The following is a 20,382-nucleotide window of genomic DNA, read 5'->3' as shown; positions in this document are numbered from 1 at the left end:
TAGTCGGAGGCGACTTCAACCTATGTAGTATAGACTGGGATCTCTATGGATTCATCACAGGTGGTACAGACAAGCCGTCATGTGAATTACTTTTCAACACATTATCCGAAAACTGTCTTGAGCAGCTGAATCGACAGCCAAAGCATAATGGAAATATTTTAGATCTCGTAGCCACAAACAGACCAGACCTCCTCGACGGTGTCAGTGTTGAGACAGGGATTAGTGATCATGATGTTTTCATTACGACTATGGTTACGAAAGTTAAAAAGTCGGTCAAGACGGCTAGCAGAGTATTCTTACTAGAAAGAGCAGATAAGCAGCTGTTAGCATCCCACTTAGTAAATGAACCGATTTCATTGACTTCCGCTACGATAGATGTGGAAGTATTACGGGCAAGTTTTAAACACATTGTAAATCACGCATTGGACAAGTATGTGCCGAAAATGTGGGTTACGGACAGAAAAGACCCACCGTGGTTTAACAGCGCAATTTGGAGAATGCTCAGGAACCAAAGGCAGTTACACTCGCGGTACAAGAAAGATCGGGAGAATGAGGACAGGCAAAAGCTAGTAGAGATTCGTGCTGCCGCAAAAAGAGTGGTACGCGAAGCATTCAACCACTACCACCGTCATACCTTAGCAAAAGATCTTGCTAAAAACCCAAGGAAATTCTGGTCTTATGTAAAATTGGTAAGTGTGTCGTAGGCTTCCATCCAGTTACTCACTGATCAGTCTGGCCTGACAACTGAAGACAACAAAACAAAAGCTGAAATTTTAAAAAATAGCATTTGAGAAATCTTTCGCACAAGAGGATCGTACAAACATACCACCATTTCAGTGTCGTACAGATTCCCATATGGAGGACATAGTGATAGACATCCCTGGGGTTGTGAAGCAGCTGAATGGGTTGAAAATAAATAAATTGCCAGGTCCTGATGGGATTCCAATTCGGTTCTACAGAGAGTACTCTACTGCATTGGCTCCTTACTTAGCTTGCTTTTATCGCAAATCTCTTGCCCAACAAAGTTCCGGGGCGACTGGAAAAAAGTGCAGGTGTTGCCTGTATATAAAAAGGGTAGGACAGATCCTCAAAATTGCAGACCAATATCCTGACCGTCGGTTTACTGCAGGATTCATGAACATATTCTCAGTTCGAATATAATGAATTTCCTTGAGACAGAGAAGTTGCTCTCCATGAATCAGCATGGCTTTGTAAAGCACCGCTCCTGCAAAATGGAACTTGGGCTTTTTTCACATGAAATCTTGCGAACCATGGATGAAGGGTATCAGATGGATGCCATATTCCTTGACTTTGCCAAAGCGTTTGTCTCGGTGCCCCACTGCAGACTCCTAACTAAGGTATGTGGATATGGGATTGGTTCCCAAGTACGTTGCCCTCGATGGTGAATGTTCATCGGAGGCGAGGGTATCATCTGAAGTGCCCCAGGGAAGTGTGGTAGGTCCGCTGTTTTCTGTCTACATAAATGATCTTTTGGATAGGGTGGATAGCAATGTGTGGCTGTTTTCTGATGATGCTGTGGTGTACGGGAAAGTGTCGTCGTTGAGTGACTGGAGGAGGATACAGGAGGACTTGGACAGGATTTGTGACTGGTGTAAAGAATGGCAGCTAACTCGAAATATAGATAAATGTAAATTAAAGCAGATGAATAGGAAAAAGAAGCCTGTAATGTTTGAATACTCCATTAGTAACATAGTGCTTGACACAGTCACGTCGATTAAATATTTGGGCGTAACATTGCAGAGCGATATGAAGCTGGACGAACATGTAATGGCAGTTGTGGGGAAGGTGGATGGTCATCTTTGGTTGATTGGTAGAATTTTGGGAAGATGTGGTTCTTCTGTAAAGGAGACCACTTATAGAACGCTGGTGCGACCTATTCTTGAGTACTGCTCGAGTGTTTGGGATCTCTAACAGGTCGGATTGAGGGAGGACATAGAAGCAATTCAGAGGTGGGCAGCTAGATTTGTTACTGGTAGGTTTGATCATCACGCGAGTGTTACGGAAATGCTTCAGGAACTCGGGTGGGAGACTCTAGAGGAAAGGAGGTGTTCTTTTCGTGAATCGCTACTGAGGAAATTTAGAGAACAAGTATTTGAGGCTGACTACAGTACAATTTTACTGCTGCCAACTTATATTTCGCGGAAAGACCACAAAGGTAAGATAAGAGAGATTAGGGCTCATACAGAGGCATATAGGCAGTCATTTTTCCCTCGTTCTGTTTAGAAGTGGAACAGGAAGAGCAGATGTCAGTTGTGGTATGAGGTACCCTCTGCCACGCACTGTATGGCGGATTGCGGGGTATGTATGTAGATGTAGATGTAGATCTATGTTCTCAGTTGTTTAAAAATGACTGGGTACTGCAGTTCCTTTTTGTAGCCATTGGTGAAAACTCAGTGTTTGCTGTGCCACCGAATAATAGGCAGCCAGCGTAAGTTTTCAATTGAAAGACACTACAATACATCACAAAGACGAGTGTAGTGTACTCAACAGTGAAGAATGGCAAGCAAAATTAAACGTCCTTAAGAAAATGGATGAGACACATCAACTCGATTTTACAGTACATCAGAGTAACTGATACTTACGGTATATTGATAATTTTTACTTATGGGCCGCCTGACAGCAACTGAATAAAACACAATTTTAGTGCCATATGCGTTTCGCCCTAATTTTCTGCAAGGCATCATCAGTGGCCTGGAATATGTACATATGATTGCTATTTTATTTACGTTTTTGTCACTGTGCCTATAGGTTATAAACAGTTCTGGTAGTTGCTATTTCCTATTAAGTAGTAATGTTTTGAACTGTACTTACAGGTAGCGTGGACAATTTCTTACAGACGATACAGCACATAAAATTCAACAAAACATGCAAAAAGAACGATTTAATTCCAAGTTACATTAATGTAAAGGTTAAAAACAGTTCTACAGTGGCACAAAAGTCGAAAACATTTGCAGAACGATATTGGTTACTACATGAAATTAAGATGCTCTATTCGAAAAAACAGCACCTAAAGATGATGCTCTATGAGACTCATCTAGAATTGGCAAAAAACGTAGGAAACGCCGCAGTTTTCATGGCACTAGTAGAAAAAACTGAACATAACACATACACAGCAATGAAACATTTACAAAAACAAACATAAACAGAAGATAATGAAACTAACAGCAAAAAAGACGCAAAAATACATTTACATTTTAAATGTGAAACCACATGAACACCAACACACATTCCATCCATGCTTAGTTAACCTAACAGAGACAGATCTACACGAAAATGAAAAAATGCTCTTGGAAAAAGGTTTGAAACACTACACCAATAGCAAAGTGAACAATCAATATATAGAAAATCTCATACTAGAAACTGAACACATCATTACACGTGAAGAACAACAAAATAATTGTGAAATAAAAATAGGACTGACAAGAGAACTAGTAAAAGAAGAAATAAAAGGCATAATAAAACAAACACAGCACACACACAATAAGAACAACCACACAGAAGCAGCCACTATGAAAAGGTTAAAACAAAAGTTAACAAACAATAACGTATTAATAACAAGAGCAGACAAGGGAAATGTAACAGTACTAATGGATAAAGAGCAATACATCACAAAAACCAAGGAATACATAAACACCAATGCCATACGAAAACTGAAGTCAGATCCAACTACAAGATTCCAGGCAAATGTGAAACAAACACTGAAAAACATTCAACACACACTCACAGACAAACAGAAATACTACTTAACACAGAAAAACCCACAAGCACCAACACTCCGCAGTCAACCGAAAGTACATAAAGACGGAATGCCAATGAGAGCTGTTATCAACTTCAAGAAAGCTCCACCACACCACATAGCCAAACACCTCAAAATGTTAGTTACAAAACACTATAAAGTAGAAAACAACAGAACAGTGATAAACACAGGAAACCTAATAGGAAACATACCAGAACATACAGGTACCACACACAGCATCACTGATTTCATTCGATATAGAAAATATGTATACCTCCATCCCTATCACAGAAACAATAGAAATCATAGAACAAAACCTCTCATCCCACAGCAACCTCACCACAGACGCAATAAAAGAAATAACAGATATGCTCAGACTGGCAACTGAACAAAACTACTTTCAGTTTGAGAAAGAATATTATCTACAAACTGATGGACTGCCCATGGGATCCCCAATATCAGGAACACTAGCAAACATTTTCATCAGTCACCTAGAAAATCAGATATTTGAAAAGATAACCACAAATGAAAGTTTCAAAATCATATATTGCTACAGATATGTGGATGACGTTATTTGTCTGGTAGATGAGCCAAGTGAAAAAATAGGTGAACTCCATTCATAAATAAACAAAGCTCATCAGAACATAAAATTCACACTTGAAAAAGAAAATCAAATAAATTTCCTTGACATTACAATTAAAAAAGAAAATGGCAAACATACATTTAACATCTTTAGAAAACCAACAGCCACAGACACAATAATACATTCCACATCCAACCACCCCCACAGCCAGAAACTTGCAGCACTAAGACACATGTTACATAGATTAAACAGAATCCCACTCAGCAAGAGAAACTATGAACAACAAATGAGTACAATCATACAAATAGCTAGGAACAATGGGTATGACACACATGTGGTACACAGCCTCAATCAAAAAATAAAAACACAAATAAAAAAACAAACACAACATTTCCAGAATACAAAATAGCTTACGAGCTGAAAACTTACAAACACACTCAACAAACACACACAATGACAACACCACACAGAAAAGAACCAGATGGTACACCATGACCTACACACATAAACTAACACACAGAGTTGCAAACATCCTAAAGAGACAGGGCTTCAAAATACCGTATAAGCCTTCAATCACACCTAAGCCAGCCAGCTACCAAGAGGGACAAATTCCAACAATCAGGAATATATAAACTTGAATGTCAAAGTTGTGATGCAGTATACACAGGCATGACATGCAGGAATTTTGAAACAAGATACAAAGAACATATCAGATGTTGGAAGTATGAAACAAACCATTCCACATTTGCAGAACATTTAAAACACTACAACCATCATCCTACAAACATGGAACAAGAAATGAAAATAATGAGAATCAGCAACCATGACAAACATCTTACACAAACACAAGAAAACTTCCACATCCAGAAAGCCATAGCAGAAAACAAACATTTGATAAATGAACACACACACATCAGCACAGGCTCCCTACTACACTTAATAAAGGAAATAACATAAAACACACAGCACAAAACAATAAAATAAAATTAATATCACACACACACACACACACACACACAAACACACACACAAACGCATACTCAAACGCACACCCAAATGCGTACACGAACAGACCACAGATACTTCAATAATTACACTCATAAGTTTCGATCTTTGGCAGAAATATTTGACAGTTGGCAACAGAAACCAAAACATTGCATTAAAACAAGAGTTCAGTGCGTAGTGCTGTGGAATGTGGAAAAAACCGCAAATTGGCGTTCATAAGAAGAAGAGCAACACCAAAAATGTAACAGGAGAGTAATATATAAGAAATTGTCCACGCAACCTGTAAGCACAGTTCAAAACATTACTACTTAATAGGAAATAGCAACCACCAGAACTGTTTATAACCTATAGGCACAGTGACAAAGATGTAAATAAAATAGCAATCATATGTACATATTCCAGGCCACTGATGATGCCTAGCAGAAAATAAAGGCGAAACGCGTATGGCACTAAAATTGTGTTTTATTCAGTTGCTGTCAGACGGTCCATAAGTAAAAATTATCAATATACTGTAATATTACACGCAACTGAGGAAGACCGGACTACAAAAGTTGAAGATGTCAATATAACTGATACTTCTTAGTTTCTTGTGTTACATTTATGTCTATTTTACTGCATGCTGTACAATGTACTGTTTTCAATTTTACAGAATGACAACCACACTAAATCTTCGCTGCAAGCAAGTTTTAGAATCGCATTAAGAATTGCGAAATCTGGAAACCCTTTTATGAAGGGGAGTTTGTGAAAGGGTGTCTCACTGATGCTGCAGAACTTGTGTGCCCCACAAACATTAGCAGGTTTCAAGAAATCGGTCTATCCAAACGAAGTAACAAAGACGTATCAGTGCTATGGCCGGCGATGTGCACAGGCAGCTAATAAATTACGCAAAAGAATTTGTTGCTTTCTCTGTTGCGCTCAATGAAGCAACAGATCTTACAGATACAGCCCAGGTTGTGATATACATACGAGGTGTCGATAACGCACTTTGTGTAACAGAGGACGTTTTGGACTTAGTACCTTTGCAAGGGACTACTACAGGTGCGGACTTACTCCAAGCTGCCGAGCAAGTGATTGATGGTGTCGGTATGGATTGGAATCGGTGAGTCACAGTGACCACAGATGGAGCACCATCAATGCAAGGCCATTGGAGAGGACTCATAGCACGAATGCGCCAAAAGCTAGGGTGTACAAATGACACGTATGGAATTCACTACATTCTGCATCGAGAGGTGCTTTGTGCAAAATCAGTAACTGTAGCAAACGTCATGCAAATTGTTGTGCATGCTGTAAACTACCTGAAGACACATGGGCAAAAGCATCGCCAGTTTCGGCGGTGCTTGGAGGAATTAGGAGCGGAGTACGGCGACATAGCTTACTATACTGAAGTACGCTGGATCAGTTGAGGTAAAATGCTGAAAATATTTTTTTATTTACGTTTGGTCATAGTAACATTCTTACATGAGAAGGGAAAAAGTGAACCTACGTTGGAAGACCCTTGTTGGATATCAGACCTTGCATTTCTTGTGGACATTACGTCTCACATGAACAGCCTGAACGTCAGTTTGCAAGGTGAAAATAATTTAATTTCTGACATGTTGGAAAAAGCAAATGCCTTTGAAAGGAAGCTTGCGCTTTGGGAGCGCCAGCTAATGACAGAAAACACTGCACATTTCCCGACTCTCGGACTGGTCCATGAAAGAGCTAGATTTCAACAATACATATCAATAATTGTAAAAATTAAGGAACAATTTCGAGCACAATTTGCAGATGATACGAGTTTGCCTCCTGCCATTCGCCTCTTTGCCCGACCGTTCTCGTCGTCAGTTGAAGATGCTCCGAATGATCTACAGATGGAAGTGATCGACCTACAGTGCAATACAAGACTGAAGGACAAGTTCTTTGCAGTGTGAAGTACAGAACAATTCTACGAAAATTTTTCACAACAAGAATTTCCACACCAGCACAAAGATGCCGCGAGACTTATGTCCATGTTCGGGTTGACATATGTTTGTGAAAGGTTTTTCTGGGTGATGAAAATGAATAAATCAAGGTTTATATCAAGTATAAGTGATGAAAATCTTCACAACTGCTTGTGTTCGTCAATGAGCTGATCTTTTATGCCCGATATTAACTATATCATTTCTCATGACCAGTGATAAATGTGTTTGGATTTATTCCTTTCATAATAAAAAATTATTGTTTACTAACTGTGCATTATTGCATCATTCTGCTCCATGGTACATTATTATCAGGAAAATTGCTCATTAAACCGATTGTTCCAATGTATACTTACATTTACGGTTTTTTTTAATGTGTGAAGGGCTACGCTCAGCTGAGGTCGATAAACAATAACCTTCATATAATAACAGGTGATCGAGACATCTGCGGTTATCGTTCTGTTCAGAGGTCAGTGAGACAGAAATTATGTGGGTGTAACTGAGGGCACCGAGAATTAGTTATAGGAAACCTTGCATTTGTTTAATGTTATTTGAAATCATGAATAAGGTTCGCTGTAAGTCACTAACTGCTCTCTTTCTTAAATACTTGCGTGCCGTCAGTCAAACTGCCTTAATAGAAACCCACGGTTGTTAACTGTATTACTTGTCTTACTGGGTTAAACTGGTAACATAAAAGTAGACGTCTCAATGAGTAGACTGTGACAGTATTTTAAATGCTTTAATACGCAAAATATCTTCCCATGGTTGGCTTGCAAGCTGTGGAAAGAGCACTAGAATGCGCTGGTACAGAGTACCCCAGCAAGTGGATAAAGCGACATCTGTGCATAGAAACATGCACTACATGAACGCTGGCAGCTGCGGCATGCACGCTGTGATCCGGAAGTTGCACATGTGCAGGAGCACCGCACGCGTGCAGAATTTCTGGCTGGCCCTGAGAAAGCGGAATTTATTATTATCTTAGAAAGTGACAGTAGATCATTTTAGGTTAACCCGGACTGGCTCAAAATTTTGGATACTGTATTGCAACTCTGGATCATGATCCATTCTTTGTGGAACCGTATTTGGTACTTTTTTCTAAAAAACAGGACATACAGAATGAAACAGATAAGATTATGGAATGAGGAGTGATATAACACAGTAACAGCGAATATATCAGTCCACTTATCATTGTAAACAAGGATGGAGGAGTACGTGTGGCCATTGACGCACAAACTCTAAACAAAGTAAAAAGAGAGGTGGACAGGCCTGAAAATCTGGACAATATGTTGCAAAAATTTCATAATGAGGTATTTAACCAGCTTCGACATGACTGCTGGCTATCGGCAAATCCCATTAAGTCTAGAATCGCATGAATATAAAGCAATCCTGTTTACCGGGAAATGTTATCGCTACAAAGTAGTTCCATTTGGACTGAATACCTCTCTGGCAGTGTTTATTAGAGCTCTGGACTTTGTGTTAGGGGAGGAGTTGAGTTCCAGGTTAACTATTTATGTAGATGGTTTATTTATCTCCAATGAAAACTGGCAAAAAAAGCTCCAAACTGTTGCTCTTCAAGCAGGAGGCATCACTTTAAAATTATAAAAATGTGAACTTGTAAAATTAGAAATTAAATTCTTGAGCCATATAATTACTAATACCGGCATTAATAAGGACCTGGAGAAAGCTACGTGCCTTAGAAAAATTTCCCCCACCAAAAAATAGGAAACAGTTGTAAGCCTTTTTAGGTTGGTTTGGTGTGGATTTTACAGAAAATTTGTGAAGGGGAATCCCTGCAGCTACGGAAGTAGCCTGGCGGAATGGAAAAGGAGTGGTTAGCGCAAGCTGAAATGTGTCCTTTGCAATGGGTAAGGAATCAGGCCTGACCAGTGCTGTGGTTAACATCTCGCTAGCAGTAGCAGAACATTGTAGTTCATATACTTGGAGTGTTGAGGCAGAGGAACTTAGAGTGTTATATATGGACCTCGGATGCTGCATTTGGTGATACCATGTATAATGGCACGGTTTTCGGCCCTGCAAAAATATAATTCAGAAGATCTATAACAGGGCAAGGCCAACAGTACTGCCATGACTACATCGCCGCCATGTTAACAGCCACTGCAAATCACGCCACCAGTGCCACCAGCCTTCCACCAAAATGTTTATATTTGGCACTCTGTGAATGGACCAGACATTTGTGAAATTTGGTTGATTTTAATAATAATCGTGGTATTGTTAAAACTTCTATCTTGCACCTGTGACTATCCCAAATCACAGACCTTGAGAATCCTATCCCAGTGAATTTAATTCCGAGTGTGCTAATTTATTATGAAAAGACTATTAAGCAGCCGTAAAAATAGTTGTGATTGCTTTCTAATGTGTGGAGTTATTGTGTTTCAAGTTCAGTTTAATAATTTGAGAAATACACCACTTCCAGTGCATTTTTAAATCGATCTGCATTAATCTTCTTGAATACTTTGCCTTACGTAAAAGCTGTCCAAAAATAGTAAAGTTGTTAGTTAAAAGGATAATAATACTGATTAGAAGTGAAAAAGATTATTAATTGTTGCATTTATGCACTTTGATCAGAATTACAAAGTTTTATTACTGTTCATTCCATGAGAAGGTGTTTGAACTTGAATTTAATGGTGTTGGCATTTGCCCAGCCAACTATATTTTGAGAAGGTTAAAAGACTACTTTTCAAAGCACATTTGTTATTTGAAGAGTTATAGTTTGTTGTGCTTCACTTAATGAATAATTATTGATGAGAATACTCACCATTTTCCATACACACTTGTGAAGATTTGTTAATGAGCATGGCTGTTCAAACCATGAAACTTTGAGGCCCTCATGTACTAAACTAGTTAGTTAATGAAGCAAAGCAAAGGTATCACCACAGCCAGTGTAGTTAGATTTGCATTCTGTTTAATTGCTTCAAACTGGGCTCAATAAAGAAATATTTACTGCATTAGCTACTTTAATGCAAGCTAGGTAACGTAAAGGTATAGAGACCGTGTACTAGCAATGATGTTATATGGTATGATAATAATAGACCTCCTGATTTAAATGAATCACTTCATGCTCTGCCCTGTTCAGTATTGCTATTATATTAAAATCAGCTTCACAGTGAAGTCGACCATTTCAGTCAAAGTCGCACTTACAACAATCATCCATCTTTGGCGAATATTTTACAAAAATGTCAAAGCTTCTTGAGTTCCATTATAGCTCTGTTAAAATTACTTTTTCATTTCCAATAACATACTGTGTATATAAAAAAATTAGTTTGTACGTTAAACCATTATTTAAACAATTTTACTTCAGCGGGCTGCACGAAGATGTTATACTGTTTCAAACAGCAGTTGAAAACTTCAAGAATCCCACATCTCAGTAGACGTTTAGCTCGATTTGCCGTTCAATAATTAAACCGCTAATGACCAATAAACTGAATCAGTGGGATTGAGTATTGATCTGTTAACTCATTTATGATAAAATTACAAATGATTCCAAATCAAGAATATCACATTAATAATAAATTGTACCGAGCGTTAATTTTGAGATTACAGTTTTGTACTTTGAAATATGAATTTAATTTCCCTTCACTCATAAAATAACAAGTCCTGTTAACATGCAGTATATATCTTTGACCTAAGGGTATACAACTTTGTTTAAATATTTCCCTTTAAATTTTATTACACTTTCAACATAGCGTATTAACTTAAAATGACAAACATCTGTTATCCTGACAAAAGTCAGTGGCGTATGAGCAGTCAGTTTATACAGAATATACATTGTGTATTTATTGTTAAAAAGTACCTTTTTAGGATGTATTATTAACTGAACTCATAGTTTTAACTAAGTTCATACTCAGTGGCTCAAATAAACGAAGAAAAAGTAAGCATTGTGAAATTATTTCAAACACAACCAATGGAGATGGATTAAGGAAAACATTTCCATAATACAGAATTATCCTCATTATACACTTTATCACTTCGTGCTTTTGACTGTGTAGCAAGTGCAGAATGATATCCCTTCGCCATGCAAGACGCCCATTTTCATATCTAGCTACAGGTGGTCCCAGAAGTCTGATGCGTAATGAACTACAAACAGTGCTGATGTAGAGTGACGATCTCAGTGGTGTCATAGTTAAGTTCACTGCAGAAATGCCACGTTCACACTCTGCAATCGACACTGCAATGCTGTTTATTATTGGTACAAATTTTTTGACCATTGGTGGCTGTACAAGAACAGTTGGCATTTCTCCACTTAGTACTGGTTTCAGACCTTGTTTGTACTCCCTGAAGTCCTTCATTATTTCAGAGGGCTATTAATCTTAAATCTTTCACACATTCGAAAAGTCTCATTTTCTCCGTAAGTGATTGATATGTTTTTAGGCCACAATTTCAGGTGAATGGCCTTCATGTAGTTCATAACATCATCATAGCTTTCAGATGCAACCTGGATGACAAATTATTTGCCAAGCTGCGATAAAACTGTTTATCAGGATTCTTAGAAATAATTGTTCTTTGAGAAAGTTTAACACATTGAAAGTTCATATTTTCCAGTGCAATGTTAGCTACATTTGCATGTTGTCCCATTGCATCAACCAGACTTTCAAACACTTAATAAAAGTGTAATGTCGTCGTGAGCTTGAACAAGGTTAACACTTTATCTTTGAAGCTGTAGGGATAGATCGGCCAACTCTTCTAAGGCATCAGACATTACAGCTAGGTTGGAGACGAAAGATGTAGATGACAATGTATTACAAAGCCCTTTGTAAGAAGACCATTGTTTTGAGTCTCGTTTCGTGTCCTTCGTGTATTTCTAAAAAATGACTGTACAGAGCCCTGCAATCTTTCCACACAGCTTTAACTGCCAATAAACTGGAGGCCACCCAACGAGTGTCAAAACACATGATCAATTTTTAAATTTCTTGCTCCAAACCTTTAGCAGCAACTGCCAACTCACTGCTGTTTTTCGGAGAGCAGCTGAAGATATTTCTAACTTTATCCACGAATATTTTAAAATGATTAATTCCCACCACTTCTTCTATTGTGTCATGCATGGTGAGTTCTGAACGATGATTCAAACAATGCCAGATGAGTAAGTTTGGAAATATCAGCTTTGCAAGGTCAGATTTTTTTTCCCAACATGACAGAAGCTCCATCGCAAGTCAAAGCAATTACATGGTCTTTCAAAAACTCACAGCCTAATCTTAGTGATTCTAACTGCTTTAAAAGTTCTTTCAAGATATCAGATGCTGTTGTGTCATTTAGCCCAAAAAGTGTCAAAGAAATTCTCATGGCATTTTCCATTCCTTTTAATAATGCTCTGAACTATACAATCAAAGCTTTTTTGTGTGAAAGAGAAGTGGCTTTATCCAAAAGAAGTGAAAATTTGGAGTCACTTTTTATTAAATTATTTATTATATCTGATGTCATCTGGTCAGAAATATGAATCACTATATTAGATCAAGCAACATGAACATAGTATTCGGCCCATATCCAAACCAATTTTAATTTGGAGATCAATTTCTGTCTCAAACTCATAAAACAGTCTAACTTTGCTTGCTTATAAGCTGTCCAAAAATACGCTCAATAACAACTTCTTGTTCCTTTACCGTGGAAGCGACTGAGTTCTGAATGTGATATTTTCTGCGTAGTCTGGATTTTGTTTGCTAAACCGTGAGCTTCAAATGTGCAGTGATCAAACAGTTTTTTCCTAAGAGACGTTATTTGATCATGTCCCACATGAGCTTACAGTTCCTAAAAGCCATTGCTCACTCAGTTTTAACCCTTTTGTTTTATCAGCACCTAGTGTAGATACACTTCTAAAAACTTGGCAACCTAGCCTTTTTTTAATAATTAACCACAGGTTTTTAGCTTTATAATCTGTACATTGTTTGACAGACCAACAATTTGGCTTTTCATCATCATTACAATTATCATTACTGTCTATAGATGTTTTGTCTGTATCCATATCCACCAACTTATAGAAATTTTCATTTTGCTACAATGACGTAGGAGAAGGATCGTCTGATTTTTTGTTTGCATCTTCTTCTCCAGCCACAGCTGACATCATGGATTCTACATCTAAACTGTGGTTTTCATTGCTCTCACAAACCTTTTATCTTTTAGATTTAAAGAAGTCACTAATTTTTGTAGAGATGTACGTAACTATTAAACTCTCATGTCCAGTCACAGTCTCGCTGTGTAAATAAACACTACGAACAAACCGAAACAATGCTGTCAGTTCTGAGCAGAACAACAACTGAACTGCAAGCGATTGACCTACATAGAGTGAGTGAGTAATATCGTTGAACTTTAATTCCTAAAGTGCCTGTTGGATTGTCTGTTGGCTTCTCTGTGAGGCAGCGATGGCTAACAAGGTAAACTAATTCAAATTGAAAAAGCCGTAGACACGACCTGTCTGAATTGTGGCCTACAAAGACTGAATTCGCAAACAGACATACAGATAGGCGATTGTAACGTGAGAACCACTTATGGGATTTACATGTTTCTTTCTTTAACTCACAGACATATTCATTTACTATCTATTAGTATATACACTCCTGGAAATGGAAAAAAGAACACATTGACACCGGTGTGTCAGACCCACCATACTTGCTCCGGACACTGCGAGAGGGCTGTACAAGCAATGATCACACGCACGGCACAGCGGACACACCAGGAACCGCGGTGTTGGCCGTCGAATGGCGCTAGCTGCGCAGCATTTGTGCACCGCCGCCGTCAGTGTCAGCCAGTTTGCCATGGCATACGGAGCTCCATCGCGGTCTTTAACACTGGTAGCATGCCGCGACAGCGTGGATGTGAACTGTATGTGCAGTTGACGGACTTTGAGCGAGGGCGTATAGTGGGCATGCGGGAGGCCGGGTGGACGTACCGCCGAATTGCTCAACACGTGGGGCGTGAGGTCTCCACAGTACATCGATGTTGTCGCCAGTGGTCGGCGGAAGGTGCACGTGCCCGTCGACCTGGGACCGGACTGCAGCGACGCACGGATGCACGCCAAGACCGTAGGATCGTACGCAGTGCCGTAGGGGACCACACCGCCACTTCCCAGCAAATTAGGGACACTGTTGCTCCTGGGGTATCGGCGAGGACCATTCGCAACCGTCTCCATGAAGCTGGGCTACGGTCCCGCACACTGTTAGGCCGTCTTCCGCTCACGCCCCAACATCGTGCAGCCTGCCTCCAGTGGTGTCGCGACAGGCGTGAATGGAGGCACGAATGGAGACGTGTCGTCTTCAGCGATGAGAGTCGCTTCTGCCTTGGTGCCAATGATGGTCGTATGCGTGTTTGGCGCCGTGCAGGTGAGCGCCATGATCAGGACTGCATACGACCGAGGCACACAGGGCCAACACCCGGCATCATGGTGTGGGGAGCGATCTCCTACACTGGCCGTACACCACTGGTGATCGTCGAGGGGACACTGAATAGTGCACGGTACATCCAAACCATCATCGAACCCATAGTTCTACCATTCCTAGACCGGCAAGGGAACTTGCTGTTCCAACAGGACAATGCACGTCCGCATGTATCCTGTGCCACCCAACGTGCTCTAGAAGGTGTAAGTCAACTACCCTGGCCAGCAAGATCTCCGGATCTGTCCCCCATTGAGCATGTTTGGGACTGGATGAAGCGTTGTCTCACGCGGTCTGCACGTCCAGCACGAACGCTGGTCCAACTGAGGCGCCAGGTGGAAATGGCATGGCAAGCCGTTCCACAGGACTACATCCAGCATCTCTACGATCGTCTCCATGGGAGAATAGCAGCCTGCATTGCTGCGAAAGGTGGATATACACTGTACTAGTGCCGACATTGTGCATGCTCTGTTGCCGGTGTCTATGTGCCTGTGGTTCTGTCAGTGTGATCATGTGATGTATCTGACCCCAGGGATGTGTCAATAAAGTTTCCCCTTCCTGGGACAATGAATTCACGGTGTTCTTATTTCAATTTCCAGGAGTGTATTTCGCTACTTTAGGTAGCACAAGAAATAAGCTGTGGCTATAGTTGTAAGTCAAGTTGCAAAAAAGTGGGCTGCCTTCGTGCTCTCTTACAGTATGCTACATAAACTATTAGAGCAAAATCATTTGATTTTTTAATGAATTGTAGACCTCAAAAAGAACCACGAAAAGTCAGCAAGAGCGTATGTTTGCCTTTCACAGTTGAGTCACACTCACACTTTTTCTGCTTTGTGGGTGCTGAAACAGGTGATTTCAGAAGACAAAAATCGTCATTATTCTTCAACCTTAATCTTTTATTTAGGTACATCTTTTTGAGCTCTACAGTTTGGCACTACGTAACGTGATGTAATTCTTATGGACTACGTAATGTATTTCAAGAGAGCATGCTGGCGGGAAACATTTTTACTTCATATAGCTCATGACATTTAAATGGCTGAACAGACTTTCAGAAATATATGTAAGAACCGTCCTGATTAAACCAGCTGTCAAGTAAAAAAACGGCTTTAAAATTGGAACTTTCGTTTGAGAACTATGTTGGGGCAGACAGACAGACAGACAGACAGACAGACTTATGGGTCTAACATATACATGTCTGTTCTGCATTGGGAGTTCAAATTTGCCCCCTGTGGGAGCTCCTCTCTACTGTATAGTGTCAACCATGTTCTAACAAGGGTGTGGGCAGATAAAGACAAAGGTCAAGAGTGCTGTGGACAAAGGGACGTATCGGCTCGAAAGACTGCCAACTTTGTTGCCATGTTTGCCATGTTTGTTCCATACGCACATTTGATTTTTAGCTGTGATATAAATTGCAACATGGTATGAAATGATTTCATGAAAGCAAATTATAAAGACATTCACATTCAAAAGTAGCTTACATTATTTATTTCTGATTGACACACATGAGACATTGCCTTGCTACTACATCGCTGAGGTTGTTGGCAGTTGTAAACAAAAGGCGATATGTACCAATCACAACTTTGGAATGATACTCCACTTATCTTACACACACACACACACACACACACACACACACACACACACACACACACAGTACCTCCTGCCCATCACATCACATTGGCGACCCATTGTCACGTTCACTTGTTCTGGTGCAGCGGAAAATTATAGTTACGTTTTGATTTAATACTATTTCAAATCTCCAGTGCTGTACTGTAAAAAAGGGAAAAAGTGAGAATTAGAAGAAAGGGAGTTTGTGGGAGGTGCCAGAACGTGTTCTGACGGAAATTAAGCCCTGATTCAAGGTACGTGTTGTTGTGAAGCATATGCTACTGTTTGCTATCTCATTGGCCATTTGTTTGACTTCCAAATTAGTACTACATTTATCTGCAAGGCTACGTTACTCTGTTGTAATGTGAACAGATATAAAGAAAGAGTTTTGTGTGTGTGTGTGTGTGTGTGTGTCAAGGAAAGTTAGGTTAGCCTTAGCACTGCCTTCTGCTTTATTACAATGTTTGACAAGAATTTCCAATTAGGCTGGTGACTAATTTTAATACATAACTAATATTTAATTAATAATACTTGCTTTTGTGCTGGAGAACATCTGTTCCTCACTCAAATGTTTAGTGTTGGTTATACTCCGCTGGGGTGTTTCGGAAATGAATCCCAGTCTGTTTGTTCTGTTCCCATTAGGTTATCTCACAGTCACAACTTTCTCAAAAATTCCTCTGAGAGGTTTAATGTAATCACTGACTGCCATTTAGGGTGGTTGGTGTTACCGTTACAAGCACTCCCTTTGGAGGAGCCCTCCTGCACCATTCCACCACATGTGGATGGCTGACTTGCTGCAAGGCTATGCCCTGTGTTCTGTGACATTTGTGTGGTTGCTTCGGTATCTCAGCATTTTCAGCTCTTAAGGAGGGAGGCAGAGCTTTAGCTGGTAAAGACATTTCCAGCTGGAGTACATCACAACCAGATACACACTCTGTAATCAGGTATTGAATCGTAAGGTGTATCCAGGAACAGATGTGCACTCAGAGCACAATTCAGTTATGATAATGATTGAGCCAGATCGCTGGTCGATCATCAGCAATCGGCTTATCTTTGGTGCATCCCCGGGCATGAGCATCTTTGCATTTTCAGCTGGGGCGCGTGGGATGGCGAAAGGCAGTCGGTTTGGGGCGGCCGGTGAGACTGGCGGAGTTGTGGCTCGGGCATAAGCGCATGTGTGATGTCTGTTACGCTGGGGCTGTTTGTGAATAGTGAAACTCCTGCGGCGGTTACTGGTTGCCTAGAAGGCATTTCATATAAATTGCGCCAAGCCTCACAGTGAGAGAGGAGTCCGGAGTTGGTGTTGGCCTATATGTTTGTACAAATTGAGGTGCCTGTGTGAGAAGCACGGTATGGGGCTGTTGGTCGCTTTGTCCTTCTGGGAGCCACCGCAAGCAGATGTTCGGTCGGAATGTGTACAGTTTGTGATGAGCGTAGTGTGAACAAGTTCTCGTGGGATGTGCTCCCGGCCTGACTCTTGGCCTATGTTATTTGTGGGCGCCGACCCCTTGTCTGTTACTGCTTTCAGGTGTCCTGTAAGATTTCACAGCAAAACTGTGATTTTGGGGCATTCTGTGTTTCTGGCTCAGCCTCCGCCTAGAAAGGGGAAAGATTTGGAATTCCTTAATGCTGTAGTTTAAACATATAAAAAAATTGTATTTTATTCCTGTTTAATGCCAGACAGATTCAAATTTAGTTTACCTGGTTATTGGCTTAACTCGCACTTCACGCACTGAATCAGCTGATTTTGAAATTGTTTTTTTTTTTATTTCTGTTTAATGTCAGACAGATTCAAATGTAACTACATTTATGTATTTGAAATAAAGGTGTTGGATTGACCTTAATGAATTATGTGCAATCGAAGTAAGGGATCCAGTCCTTCATTAGTGCTTAACAGTGGCGTGTGGTCTGGGTTGTGACCCCCGTGCTCGGACCAGTTCGTGAACTAAATTTTAAGAGAATTGTTATGAGAATTCAGTGTGTAAATAATAGGATACTGAAGTACACAGGAATGGAATGGGAATTTTAACTTCTTTGAGGCTCTATAGACAATGCAATAATAAATGGCAATCATGTGAGTATTCACATTTGTCTGCGCAATCCACGAGACAGCTCATGAATACAACTTATTGAAAAAATAACAACAACATGCAGAAGAATGGAAGACAAAGGTGACAATCTGTTTGAGAAAACTGAATTTGGAGTAAAGGATCGAGGGATAGTGGAAGGGATGTTCAAGAAAAATCAAGAGATCTTTATTGGATTTGCAGATCTTTACATGACATTTGACAGCATGAAACAGTGAAAGTGCATGAAATTTTTTTTAAAAGGTACATATAAGATATATGGAACAGCAGGTAACATAGAATATGTACAATAATCAACAAGAATTGGTATTCTGAATTAAAGATGGTTAAAGATAAGGATGCAGGAAATCTCCACAAATGTTCAGATGAACACTGAAGAATCATTGGTGGAACTGAAGAAACTTATAGCAATTTAATTAAAACTGAAGGTGAAAAGGATTTCATTGATAAAATTCACTGGTGATATTTCTGTGTTCACTGAAAGTCAGACAATCATCAGAGTTGGTGAATGTAATAAACAATTGAATGAGTGCCAAATCAGGATTAATGAATGGAAGAAAGAGGAAAGTATTGGGGTGTGGCGGAAATAACATTGGTGGCAAAGTTTACAGAATTAAGGACCACACAGTAGACCACTTGTAGGACTCTGGTACACGTGATGCTAATTTACACGGAGGGTCAAAGCATAGTTGTTATAAGGAGTAATGTAGCATGGAAAAACAGGAGATTCCTCGCAAAACAAAGTTATTAATATCAAAGATAGGCCTTAATTTGTGTTAGACATACCTGAATGTATGCTTGGAGCACAGTACTGCATAAAAATTAATCATGGATTATGGAAAAAACAAGAGGGGAATCGGAGCATTCTAAATGTGGTGCTATTGAAGGGTGTTTAAACTAGGTGAACTCATAACAGAAGAACTATGGAACTTCTCTACAGAATAGGTGAGGATAGTGTGATATGTGGAAAACTGTGACAAGTACGAGGGTCAGCAGAGTAAGTTATATTTGAAGGCATCAGGGAATAACTGCTGTGGAACTAGAGGTGGTTGCTGAGGTTAAAAACTGTAGGGAAAGACAGAGATAGGAATGCATGTCATAAATAATTGTGGACTCTGGGAGCTCATGGCACTGCAAATCTGCTGCTCAGACAGACAGACACATTGTCAACAGAAGGCAGAGTTTCCCCTTTGCATGTCTGTGGTTACCGAGACTGGCTGTTACAGCAGTGGGGCAACCAAGGTGGTCCACACCCTGGCAAGCTTAGGCTCTGCTGACGTTTGCTTCTGTTTGGTGATTTCCAGGTATATTTCTTGATACTAACAGAAACTTTATAGCTAATTATTGGGTTCTTTCTCCTCTCTCATTCCTGACAAGCGCCAAAAATGGTCTCATAAATGTCTGTGTATGAGTCTGACCTCTACTAGACCATTACAATACATCTAAAGTAATAGACATTTATCTCATCTGACAGTGTTAGACATTCAGTGCACTCATACTCTCCCCATCACTAAATTTTCTGGGCATGACATTGTCTGAATTATTGAAACTTACTGGCAGACTAAAACTGTGTGCCGGACTGAGACTCGAACTCGGGACCTTTGCCTTTCGCGGGCAAGTGCTCTACCAACTGAGCTACCCAAGCACAACTCTCATTCTGGAAACATCCCCCAGGCTGTGGCTAAGCCGTGTCTCTGCAATATCCTTTCTTTCAGGAGTGCTAGTTCTGCAAGGTTTGCAGGAGAGCTCCTGTAAAGATTGGAGGGTAGGAGCCGAGGTACTGGCAAAAGTAAAGTTGTGAGGACGGGGCTTGACTCGTGCTCGGGTAGCTCAGTTGGTAGAGCACTTGTCCACGAAAGGCAAAGGTCTCGAGTTCGAGTCTCGGTCCAGCAGACTCTGCCAGGAAGCTTCATATCAGCGCACACTCCGCTGCAGAGTGAAAATCTCAGTCTGAATTGTTGTTGGCATTGGTTTGCTGGTCTTGATGAATAAGACACTGAACTGCTGACAATAACTATTTTTCCTA

General features: G+C 40.2%; 1 protein-coding gene across 1 annotated transcript in view; it reads right to left on the bottom strand.

The window, feature by feature from the left end:
* Positions 1-20,382, bottom strand: part of LOC124719761 (mucin-19-like) — a 136,729-nt gene that overhangs the window by 97,286 nt on the left and 19,061 nt on the right. The window lies entirely within an intron of this gene.

This window comes from Schistocerca piceifrons, chromosome 11 (genome assembly GCF_021461385.2).
Source record: "Schistocerca piceifrons isolate TAMUIC-IGC-003096 chromosome 11, iqSchPice1.1, whole genome shotgun sequence".
Taxonomy (NCBI): Eukaryota; Metazoa; Arthropoda; class Insecta; order Orthoptera; family Acrididae; genus Schistocerca; species Schistocerca piceifrons.
This window is presented reverse-complemented; position numbering and strand designations above follow the sequence as displayed.